Raw genomic sequence first — 13,883 nt, forward strand, 5'->3', positions numbered from 1 at the left:
AATCATGTCTAGATTTGACCCAAAAAACAAAACAAAACTGCCTTAGTGACTATCTGGATGCCAGCAAATCAAGTTTTAACTAAATTTGGGTTTTCAACCAAATTTGGAAAAAAAACATTCTCATCCATGTTTTTTTAAATGTGGTGAGGGAGTTCTTAACCCCTCACAATAAGTTGTCCGTTGTCTAACCATTTTCCAGCTAATAGCCGGTAGGGGTTGTCACTTGAACCAAACCCTATAAGGTCCGGTTATGGTGATAAATAATAAGACCCATATCCGAACTCGAAGGTTCAATTAATACACAGACCCGGGTATAGTTCATGAAATTTTATACCAGACCCAGGCCCGACCCGAGTTCCAATTAAGACCCGAGATTTTTCAATGTAAAAATGATAAAAAAAAAATTTTTTTTACAGGGTGGGTTTGGTTGCATGAAATTTGTGCATTAAGCACCTGATCGCCCCTCTATCAGACACAACTGAGAGGCCTGTTCCCAAGATTCAGGTGCTAATGGTGCCCGATAACTTGATTCATACGTTTTTTTTGTTTTTTTTTTATACTAGAGAATTTTAAAAAGATAAAAACAAGAGGATATTAGGAGTCAAAACCTCATATCTTTCTCGAAATGCGAACATTGAAGGGTGAGAAAGGAGGACGTTGCACATGCACAATGGGAAATGCGTTGCTGCTCCTTGTAACAGCTGTGGAAATAAATGACATAACCAGCTGTTGACGAGCGTACGTATCTCGTACTTTATAGCACACGGACACGCTATTTTGGTTGTATGTTCCTGTGACACTTGAACAAAAAATAAATAAATAATTTAATACAACAAACCTCCTTCATTTTGTACCAAACCTACTAAAAACCAACGGTCCTTCTTCCAACTAACAAATAAAAACCGTCAGGCGTCTGGCGAAAATCCTGCAGAGATAGAAGACTCCGTCAGCCGTCAGGTGAGAATCAGGCAGAGAGAGAGAGAGAGAGACCGTTGGATGAGATACCCGTGGAGAGAGGGGGGTGGATGCGCACAGCTTGCTTAATGTATATGCTTTGAGTGCAACAGCCATAGCTACTTTTTTCAAATAATCCGACTGTATGGATGTGCCTGGCATTTGGCATGACCCCAGTTTTTAGGAATCAGCCTTGGTTTGTGTTTTCTGTGTATATATATATATATATATATATATATATATATATATATATATATATATATATATATAGAGAGAGAGAGAGAGAGAGAGAGGCAGCTGCCTACCACTTTTTGGGCCTAATGCCAATTTATCCAACATTTGATGGGTTTTTTCAAGTTTTCCTTAAATATGATCATACACGTGTTTTCCATTCTTGATTTTATAGGAATCTATTCTTGGATTGTCTGATTCGGACGCTAAGGTAGGTTTTTATAGGGTTTAAAAATCAATAGTGTACGATTCTCATTAATATTCAAGTTAGGTCTTTATAATGTTTAAAAATCAATGGTGTAAGATTCTCATCAATATTCAAGGCTTAAAAAATCATGATTTTTATGATAAACAAAATATCCAAGTGTGATACGTAGCAAATCAACTATTTGAGGTCAGATTTGGAAAAAACACAACCTGAAAACACTTGTTCATTTGCAGTAGACTAGAAAAGTGGTAGACAGCTACCACCTTCTCTATATATATAGTTTAAAATAAAAAATATATCTACTGTTAATTATTTTAACCTGTAAGGCTCTATTTGAGAGCATGTTAACAAAGTATTTGTAGTGTAATTAGAGATCCAACGTGACACTCATCTCACGGATTTAACTGTCATTTGGGAGGAGTCAAGATTTTAGGCTGAAATCAGCCGACTCCAACTCCCCAAAAACACCCATTTGAATTTCCCTTAAAAAGATGAGGTATTTTCAAGTCCTTAAATCACAAGGACTCTGGTGGCTTCCTATATTTTTATATTTTTATATTTTTTTATGGTTCAAAATCTTTACCCCATTTACTTCAATAAATCTTATATTTACCTATTTTAGCTCAGTAAACAATAGGAAATCCTATATTTTTATGTTATATATATATATATATATTAGTTTTTATATATACACAAAATATATATGTATACATAATAATATGTATGCAAACATAATATATATATAAAGTAACGGGTAGGTGCCTCACGCTTTTTTGTGCTTATCGAGCTTTGAAAAGATTGTTTTTATTTTTCTAAAATCTGACCATACAGATGTGATCTACATGCTTGATTTTGTGGGAATCAAATTTTGGATCATCTGATTCAAACACCAAGTTGGGTTTTTATAAGATTAAAAAATCAAGGGTCTATAATTTTAAAAAGTAATCAATGCTTAAAAAATTCAAATTTTCTCAAAAAAGCATGATCCAAGTGCCATTTCCTAGTAAATCAATCGTGCAGAATACATATGTGGGGTAAGATTTTTAAAAAACAACCTTAAAACCCTTGTCCAAGTTCGGTAGGCACGCTTAAGGCACAAAAAGGATCAGGTACCTACCCTTTTTTAAATATATATAGGCCCTATCTCTATCCAAATACCATACTATGGGTTCTCAAACAAGATGAGGAATCCAGAGTAGTTGCGGCCTGAATCCTTGAAAGAGTTGTTTATGCTTTCAAACAAAAGATCCTAATTTCATTTTTCTTGAATTTCAGTAATTCTACTTCCTCTTACTCCTTGCAGCTCCCTCCAACATGGGTCGGCAAACAAAGCCTAAAGAAAATGTTTACTTGTTGGAGTTGGATGCATCCCTACTGATTCAACCACCTATTAACCCGGTAGAACACGTACAGTTAGAAAATAAATAAATAAAAAGGAAAAAAATTGATGTGCACATCCCAAAAAAAAAAACCTGTATACACCTCACCATGAGACTTTATTGTGAGTATGAGATCATGGTTGTGGTCACCATGATCTACGGATGCATGACGTGCGATGTATTAGTCATGCATATACTTGCATCCGTGAGGGTGATCATTTCGAAGCAGGTTATATGCCCCCCCCCCAAAGATGGTCGTTAGCTACATCTCGTGTTCGGGGGTCCCAATGAGCACCACGTATATAAGCATGTGCGACTCGTATCCCTATGTTTGTCAGCACCACTTAGCATTGTAATCCGGTGCGATTGCAAAGACATAAATACCTTTTCCTACCATTCTTGCCATGAAACGACGGTTTTGGAAGATGACAAAAATATCCTCTATTAAAAAAAAGGGAAACGACGGTTTGAGATCCTCCATCTAGAAAAGTGAAACGCTGGTTCGACAATGATATTAACTCTTTATAGTCCAAATGTTTCGTTTTCGCCCTAAGCAGTAAACTTTTGCACAATCTGCTATAACAGGAACTTCCTTTGACGGCGCAAACTTTGTCGTCATCTCCTACCGTCGCAGCACCCTTTGTCGCCGTCTGCTGCCATCGGAGCATCCTTTATCTTCATCTGCGCAGTGGCAGCATCGTTGCCACCATCAGCTGCATCTACCTTTTGGGTGTTTCTCCTCTATTGTCAGATTACCAAAACTCCTATCATTTCAGTGAGTTTCGTGTAAGGTTTTGTTATGCAAATGAATCGATTTGTAAATCTAAATGCTAAATCTTATAACTGGGTGGCCGTCTCCATGCTAAATAACACCTATTATCATACGAAAACAAATTGATTTGTACCTATCCACCTTGTGGGCATCAAAAAATGGTTAGCACGATTGGTTCTTACGAAGGCCAAACATTTCAACGATATATACTTATGAAGGCTGCAATTTATACAACAATTTGTAAGTTTGAATTTGCAACGATTTATACATTTAAAACAATAGCGATGTGTATTTATGAAGTTACCTTGATTTGTACTAAAGTTTGTTAAATCTTACAATGGTGTTTACTTATGAAGCCAAATATTGTGATGATTTGTAATGTTGATGATCGTTTAACGAATAGGATAATTTGTACTATTATATACTTGGGGAGGCAGTTGTAACGTATAATGATGTGGTTAAATTTATGTGTTGTGCAGGTTAGCAATGTCTGAAGCTTGTCAGACAAAAAATCCCTCAGCGTTTTATGGGATGAATATTAGAGAAGTTATCTGTCAGTCTCATCTATATAAGCGTTATGAAAGGTACCAAAATATAATGAAGATTGAGAATGATAAGGACAGGGACAAAACGTTGAAATTGTATTATGTGGAGGATTATCCATCAGATGTTGAGGCTAAAGATCAAAAGAAGAATGAAGAAGAACTAAAGATGAAGAAGAAGGATGATAAAGAGAAGGAAAAGCAAAGGAAGAAGGAGGAGAATGAAAAGCAAAGGCAAATGAAGAAGGCGGAGAGGGAAAGGCAAGGGAAGAAGGAGGAGAAGAATGAAAAGCAAAGGAAGAAAAGGAAAATGATGGAGGAGAGGAAAAGACAAAAAAAAAAGAGGGAAAGGCAATTGAAGAATAAGGAGGAGGAGGAAGAGAAGGAAAGACAAATGATGATCCAGGAGTATTTAGCACAGCGAAAGAGGATAAGGTAAATGGATAAGGAGGCGGAGGAGAGGGAAAGTCAATTAAAGAAGAAGAAGGTGGAGGAAGAGAAGGAAAAACAAATGATGAAGATGGAATTGGAAAGGCAAAGAAAGAAGCATTAGGATGAAGAAAAGAATGAAAGTCAAAGGAAGAAGAAGGAGGATGAGGAAGAGAAGGAAAGACAAAGGAAAGAGAAAAGGAAAAGAAAGAAGCAAGTAGATGAGGAAGAGAAGAAAAGAGAAAGGAAGAAGCAAGAGGACGAGGAAGAGAAAGGAAGAAGCAGGAGGAGGAAGAGAAGGAAAGGAAAAAGAAAAAGCAGAAGGAAGAGAAGAAATTAAAAAGCAGAGAACGGAGGTGATGGAGCAAAGGATGGAGGCAGGTTTTCTTTTGATACCCTTTGCTTGGTGAATATTTTCATCATAATCAACAACGTTCACACCTGACTTGTTGAAGATGATGTTTACGCTTCGGCGCAACTTCTCAGGAGTGTCAAAAGAAGCATGATTTTCACCTACGTTGTTCGATCTCATTTTCTTAGACTGGTATTCATGAGCTGCAACGGACTGATGGTGAATTAACTGCACATTTTCAAGTAACTCCCTTGACGCTTTTCTCATGCATACATAGGCTTCTTCACTTTTCGATGCCAAATTTACAACATGCATAAATGACCTACAGAGATGTTGGTAACAGAAGGCTATGTGGCATTTCTCATCAACATCAGATTGACTGATATTATCCATATCCAGCAGTTCAATCTTTACTTGTATTCTCCATCTTCGCATTAAATATGATTCAGGTATTTCTTGTATCTTCTCTCGATTAAGTGTCTTTAATGCATGACAACATAAAATACCTTTGAATTCATACATTTTGCACGTACATTCAACTTTTCTGTTGTCAACATTGTACGTGACATGTGCTTGTTGTCTTTTCTGATGCTCTTCGCCCTCCCATAAAATATGATATTTGTGCATATTCTCGGTTTGCATGAGTCCTTCTATGTTGCAATTCATGACATGTATAACATCTTTCTTAATCCATTCAAATACAGTTAGTGTATACAGATCTGCAGGTCGCATCAATATTTTTATGCAAAAAGTTACAGGACATGTATTGAAGCATTTCACATCTTGTTTAAGCTCATTTTGTCTTAGACCATCTATAAATAATTCATATTGTTCTAAGAAGTGAAACATTGTTAAACATGAATACTGAGTTTTTTTCAGCGTGGCATGCATAGATTTAGCTCTTTGTGTGCTTATCATACCTGCACAAAAGTATTGTCTTCTATATGCCAATGCCCACTTCTCTTTTTCTGCATATAAATTTTGTAACCACAGACAGTCTTCAAGGTCGTATATCTGAATCATTTCCTCTCAATATGACATAAAGGTGACCTCGTCTATGCTCTCAAGTACATACCTTGTAAATTTTTTGTCAAACTCTGTCTTCTGATTAAATATGTGTCCTATGTTCTTTGCTGCATTTTGAAAGATATGCTACAAACATAGGCGATGATGTGCATCTAGCTACACATGAAACATTGTAGCCGCAATTGCGTGATCACCATCTATAAGTACAACTTCAGGTTGTTTTTCATTCATTACATGTGTAAATACTCTGAACAACCACTCAAAGCTTTCCTTGGTCTGGTCATACAAAAAAGTGTCGCCTAATATACAACTCTGTGAGTGATGGTTCACTCTGACAAACTGCGCAAATGGCCACTGTTCAGTATTAATCTTCATTGTTGTATAAAAAACAAGCATATCATTGAAGCATTCATAATCTACTCTTGACTTTGAATCTGCCCAAAACATATTCACAGCATATTCATCTTTATCCAGTTGCATTGCACTAAAGAAACTAGGGTCAATGCTTGATTTCTTCTGTAAGTAATAAACCAAAGAACATATTTATTCATTCTTCATGTTATATGTCCTCTTCCTTCTCAAATGGTTTCTTAGATTCATAGGTGTGAATGACATATTCTTGTGGTCACCATCTATGTGGGCAAATAAATTGTATGTCTTCATTGGTGCAATGCTAGTGTTATCAATTATTACAGTCATTGCAGCATTCGCTACAGTTACTTTACGATGTGACCTTAACATATGAGTCATAAATGAAGCAGATAAATCATGATTATGATCACTGATTAAAGTATGAACTATATATTTCTCATTCAAAAGTCTTCTTAACATTATTCTCGCTGGACATCCACATCTTGATTCTGGCATGCTCCTTGTTGGATTTCCAATTGATTTCTTCCAACCTTCCTTAGAACAAACATATGTTTTTCTCACCACGACACCCTGTGTATTTTTTGACCACGAAAACCTTCTAACACTGAAGCCAAATTTTAAGGCATAATCATTGTAACATTTATATGCAGCATCCTCAGTATTAAACTGCATTCCTTCTACTGGAACAGAGCCAGGTGTACTATCATGTATATTCTCAGTGCCTGCACCTTTATCAAGTGTACTGTCAGGATCGTCTACCTTATTATCGAATTGCATTTCTTCTGTCGAAACATTCAAGTCAAGAGTGAATCCAATGCACGCATCCTTGTTATCATGTGCATCATTAGTGCACGTGTTCACTTCTTCAGGTGTGCCATTAATACATATGTTCACTTCTCCATATCTTTCAAATGATTGAGATAGATCATTTTCGTTACAACCAGATGATAAGCTCACCACTGCTATAAGCAAGATATCAATTTGCATTAGCAAGTACATACGTTTACTATGATTCATTCAGGATGCATATAACAATGGATACTGATAAGGTTAAGCAAGTCAAAGAAACGATTTAGTGAATCGCAATATAAAGGCAATTGCGGTTTGTTATTTGCTTATACTATGCATCGAGTTGTTACTTACCATGCCAATAAAAGAAACGACATGTAGTATATGTTTGTTGACGATAGCGCTTTAATTATATCTATGATGCTGTGAAGCGAGTTCAACAGAAATCACTAACTGCGCAATGATTTGCATACGAAAATCGCCACTGCAAGCGCATAAAAATGTATTTCTGCACGCACACGTTTTAAAAGTCTTTCTACAAATATCTTACAAATATATACTACAAAACACATAATATCTTTACAAATTGATATACATATCATAATATATTACAAATCGATATAACAATTCAGCATAATAACTTACAAATCGACACTACAAAACACATAATATCTTACAAATTGATAAATATATCGCAAAATATATTATAAATCGATACATAAATTCAACATAATAGCAAACAAATCGATATTAAATAACAAAACAATATCTCACAAATCGGTAGCATGTTACTTAAACCGCGATTTGAGATACAATGCATATACTGAGTGAATGGAGGATATCGAATGGGGAAAAGGCCCTTCCTTGCATTTGTAAATAAGCATTCTTGTCAACAGATCCCAGCATCTTACAAATATTGATAAGTTTTCAATCATCGAAAGGACAAGATCCACCTGTAATAACAAAACAATGTTTTAATGGCACTCAAGATGACATATGTTCTTCAACGATAGCATGATGACATGGAAAGATACTCACGATGCCTTAATGGCACTGGTTGGAATGTTTGTGCATCATTGCTTTCTTCCATAATGCCTAACGACAAAGAAAAATAAGACTGTAAAAAGAGATGGTCGACAAATTCGCCTATGACACCCAGCAATGATCGAACCAGTCAATCGCGAACACGGGAATGTTTTGTAACACAAGGCAAGAACGAGAAGGCGATAATGTGTTGTAAAACATGCTAAAAAATAAGGCGAAAACCTCGACTAAAGACGACGACACAGTTTGCGTTGTCAAAGGGAGCTCCTGTTACAGCAGATGGCGCAAAAGTTCACTGCTTAAGGCGAAAATGGAACATTTGGACTTTGAAGAGTTAACATCATACTTTCTGGATGGAGGATTTTTTTGTCCTTTTCTCGAACCGTTGTTTCCCTTCTTTTGAATGGAGGATATTTTTGTAATTTTCTCGAACCGATGTTTCATGACGAGCATAGCAGGAAAGGGTACTTAAGTCTTTGCAACCGCACCAGATTCTGATGCTAAGTGATGCTGACACACATGGGGATACGAGCTCCATGAGCTCTTATACATGGCACTTATTGGGACCCCCGAGCACGAGATGTAGCTAACGACCGTCTTCGGGGGAGAACATACACCACCCTCTTCGATCATTTACTAGGTGTATATAACTAGAGGATAAATTTTGACACTTATATAGCCAATACATGATGATTGTGATCATCATCACCATCACCACCGTGGTTAGCGATCATGGTTTCCTAACTTTATATTTGTATAATTCAAATAGTGCAATCTTTAAGTTGATTGCGATGATTCACCATCTTTATGGTGCTCTTACGTACGAATGATGAGTACTTAAGCATGTGTGTCTCCTTCGGCCTTACTTGCATGTAAGCTCATCTCTGTTGCAATGTAGCTTCATTCAGTCACTGCAGACACAGGTATTGCAAGACAAATCTAACACATTTAAGAAGGTGAATTCAAATAATTAAGAGATAGCTTCAATGCATGTCTGCCTGTCGTAGTGCCTTCTTCCGCAGAACACAATCTCTGGAAAATGAGTCTGCGCAAAGGAGGGGTCGCACGTTGAAAATAAGACACTTTCCTCAAGAAAAACATTTCTCATGTTTATTAGGGCTGAGACTTTCAGATGAGGTATATAGGAACATTCAACTTTGTGAATGGCAACCCTCCAATCTGGATATGTTGGTATGGAAAGCCCCCAGGAATTTCTCAATCAAAGCAATCTGAGAAATGCATAGGGAGAAAGGCAGTCAAGATCATATAGTTAAGCTAATTTGGTGTAAACATGGGTTCCCAAGAGCACCCCTAAGCCTTAGGTTTGCAGTAGAAGGGAAGCTTCTCACACTAAGACTGAAAGATTTAAATTTCTCGTTGCCTTACATGTGCAGTATGTGTGAATGCGCCGAAGAAGGGACCACTGGTCACCTTTTCCTGTAGTGCCCGTGGACTAAAAGCTTGTGGAATAGAATCTTATCCCTCTATGGTAGGAAATGGAAGCTCCCCCAACAATATCAAACTAGTACTCAAGAAACGGTCCACTGCTAAGATCCAACCGACTATTGTGAGTTGGGATAGGGCCCTTCAATTTGTTGTATTGTAAAACCACCTGACGAGTTCATTGGGTGGAGAAAAAAAATAGATCAGGGGAAGACGGTTCTCCTCATTTGCGGAACTGTCTTCCCCATTGTCGTCATAGGGGGGTGAGGATAAACCTCGCCCCCCACGATTGACGGATGGTGTGAGGTTTATCCTCACCCACCGTGGGGGCTCTTTAGAGAGTGAGAGAGTGTGAGGGAAAAAAATGAGAAAGAGTTGTAGAGAGGGAGAGAGGCTTACCCAAGCTCATCGTCAGCGACCATAGAAGAAAAAAAATTAGACAATAAAAGACGACAACCATAGTTGTCAGCCTTGTTGCAGAGAGAGAGAGAAAGAGAGGGTCAACTTTGGTTGCCCGCCGCTCTGCAGCAGAGGGAGAAGAAGTCGAAAGAGGTTGTGCCCCTTCTGCCTTATACAAAGTTCTGACTTGGGTCGGTTTAGGTGCGGCCCAAACCAAACCAGGCGGTCCGGGTCAAACCCAGATCGAACCAAGTAAACAAAAAAAATAATCTACTGTACCGGTTAGGCTCGGTCAGATCGAACGGATCTAGGTGTGAACAAAACTGAGTTGGGTTTGACCAAGATTGACTCGGTTCGGTTCAATCTAGACTGAGTTTGGTCAACTGTTTCAGACTCGACTTGGTTGACCGAATCCGTTCTGACCAAGTCAAGTTTGAGAGGGTCTTGGTTCCTTTTTGGATTTGGTCTGATCTGAACCAGACCGAATCTAGGTCAAGTTCGATCGAGTCGGTCTGAACTGATCCAAATTAAACTGGATTCAAACAAAATTGGGTCCAAATCTCGTCTAACAAATCTAGATCTAGATCAAAACTGGATCTGGTTTGGATCAGTGTTGGATCCAGCTCAAAGCTAGATCTGGATCCAACTAGATAGATCAGTTTTGGATCGAGTTCGATAGTTCTGAATCCATATCAGAGCTGGATCTGGATCCAACTCATAGCTGGATGGATAAGTTCTAGATCTAGATCAGAATTAGCTCTAGATTCAATCTAACAGTTTTAGATCCAGACCAGAATTGAATTTGGATCCAGCTTGTGATTAATTATGAATTTTGATAATCCAATTAAGTTTTTAAACAAAACTCAGATGAGTCGAGACTAGATTCAGTAAACCTAGTACTTAAAACTCAAATCGAACTTGTTTTGACCTAAGATGAGTCAGGTCAAATCATAAGAGTTGAAATAACCAAATTATTCCTAGGTGTACCCAATATCTGATTAAGTAAAATAGACATAACTTTGCACTCCAAATTTAGAATTAAGTGAGGTTTATTGTGTTGGACTCATATCATAGAGAAAAATCTTCTTGTCCTCTGATTTTGGTCAAATCAGGGGCACAAAAATTGAGGTCTAACAAGTCAACTTAGGAGTATTTTGGTAATTTTGTCAAAATATAGAGAAGTTATGTGTATTAATATGAACATGCTTGTATGATGATCAGATCCTATTGTTAGAGCTACTTGAGACTCAATTGCGACCAGAGTACAATATTTGTATTCGAGGTAAGAGATATTATAAGTAATCTTAGTTGTGAACAAACCATATTATGTTGCATGTTATTATTGATGTTGCATATTAGCATGTTTAGAAATGTAGCTCTTGAGTGTAAACACGATATGCATAAAATGATCATACATAAGATTATTGCAATGAGATGATTATATAAACACGTTAGTCGTGATATGTCATGCATATTAGAAAGAAATTATTTTTATGATAACATATCTATGTTATAATCTGCAAATAACATGCATTGTGATGAGATTGTGATTAGCCTTGAGTTCTTTAAATCTAGTCATGTCATGTGAATTTTATATTTAAATTAACATGCATAACCCTTTAAATCCTAAAAGTGGTGACCTGCGAAAAGGGCTACCTGGTTCACGGCCAGAGTGCAACCATTATGGAGAGTGGGTCGTCGGTGATTTAATGATGTAAAGATTCTACCTCTTTGCATGCTTAGTATGATACAAAATGTGAACCCTAATGCCATTCTAAGATTGAGAGTGAGATCCAACATGATTATTTCACGATAGCACTCGTGGAAGAATGGGTAAAACACGAGCTTGGGAGTAAGGTTCAATATAATGAACATAAAATATGACTTAGGATTATATTCACATAATATCTGAGACTCTAGACAACCATGGATGGTTGAAAGTTGTTATGGTTATGATATATCATGAACCATGTCGAATTTGAGTTTGAGCCTGACCTTCCGCTACCGGTGAGGTCTACCTTATTGTTTCACTGTAGTACCTGGTGATCCGGGGATTACTAGGAGTGTATGGTTTATAGTCTCGTCAATAATGTAGAATTTGGGTATTCTATGATGGTTTTTATGCTCATAGACAACTATGACCGGTATAGTCGACTTAGTGTTATAGTCTGACATGAGTGAGTGTTTGATTGAGAGAGTTAAGGGAGAAATTTAAAACATACAAACCTTGTGTGGTGTGTCGAAAACTAAATTTAGACTAAAGGCTTAGAGCTCCACTACAGTTGTAAATTAAAATTATTATTAATTTGCTTATAAATATTCTTTACTGAGTTATAGACTTACTTTCTGTATAATTACAATTGTAGGTTTTAGACACACTAGCACAAGCAGAACGTGATTGACTAGTCTGAATTTATAGCAGAGTACTTATTAGTTTATTTCTTGTCATTGAATACCTATCAAATTATTATTTCTGTATATTATGAATGATGAACTTTGTAAAAGAAATTGAGTTATTAGAAAAAATAAATTAATCATGTTTTGTTTGTATGTTTTCTCTTTGAGAAGCAATACCAATCGAACTTGGACTCTCAAAGTCTCAAATCGGGGTGTTACATGTATGGAGGACCTAGTTTATGAGGAATGAAATCTTGTTTGACACAACAAACAAAACGAATGAGACACTTCTCAATGAGTCCCTTCTCACGGTAAGGAAAGACGTGATGCACTTTCTCCGAAACTCCAATGATTCATAGGCAAATAGATGGAGATCCTTGGATGCTTGGGACCCCCCACCTTCAGGATGGAGAAAAATCAATGTTTTCAGCTTTTTCCAGGAAGAGTGGAAAATAGGTTTCATGATTCGCAACTATGCCGACTACTTTATAGAGGTTGGATGCTTCTCATAGCATAGAAGGTAGAGGATGGTCAACTAGGGATGGCAGTGGGGCGGGGCGGGGCGGGGGACAAGGTTTCCACCCCCGCCCCGCCTCAAAATTTTATCCTCCACCCCCGCCCTGCCTCCGCGGCGGGGATGGATTTTATCCTCCACCCCCGCCTTCATCCCCGTTTCGTGTCCTCCACCCCCGCCCCGTCCCCGTCCCCGTTTGTCAAATTGCATCCCTACTTAGAAATCATTCACGTTAATATTTCAGTTAATGATAAATGAATTCATCCACATGGAAAACAGGATCTCCCCGCCTTCATAGCCCAGACAAAAATTAGATTTTACTTGTGCCTAGTAAACTAATACATAACATCCATGGATCATGCTCTAGAAGATATTGAATGGACTCAGTTCCTCATCCTCCAATTTTTTCTGAACTGGAGAATATTATTTAATAATTAGAAAAATGAATATGCAAATAAGTTGATCTGAAATGTTAAAAAAAATTAAGCCAAATCAAACAACCACTATAAATGAAAAAATTAACCTATTGAAACCTGCTTTATAATCACAGAAAAATGTGTCCACTATATGAGAAGATTTGATAGCACAAGCAAAACCACAGAGTGCAACACAAATTTAAAACATGAAGGTCCAGAAAGAAAGCAGAATGGAAATATTGCCCTTATGCTTCTTCAGAATGTCAAGCAAAACCCTAGTCCAGTAGCCACGATAACTTAGATTACCAAGATCGGAGAGTGGTCTCTCAGGTGTCCCAACCTTACCTTCTTTTTTTGATAGTTCATACGCTGACAAACAAACAATGCCTCAGCCATGTCAAAAGTTGTTTTTAAGATCTCAGAAGATGTCAAACAATGCATCAGCCATGGAAGGAGGGAGAGATCGTGTCGGCCAACGGTGGTCGGTGTCGGCAAACGGTGGTCGGCGTCGGCCAACGGTGGTCGGCGACGGCCCAGCTCCAATGATAATGCGAATGGGGAAGGGGAAGAGGCGACGGCCCGGCTCGGCGGCTCCAGGGTTAGGAAATTAGGGAAG

This window comes from Nuphar pumila, chromosome 11, assembly GCF_984573655.1.
Source record: "Nuphar pumila chromosome 11, dmNupPumi1.hap1.1, whole genome shotgun sequence".
NCBI lineage: Eukaryota > Viridiplantae > Streptophyta > Magnoliopsida > Nymphaeales > Nymphaeaceae > Nuphar > Nuphar pumila.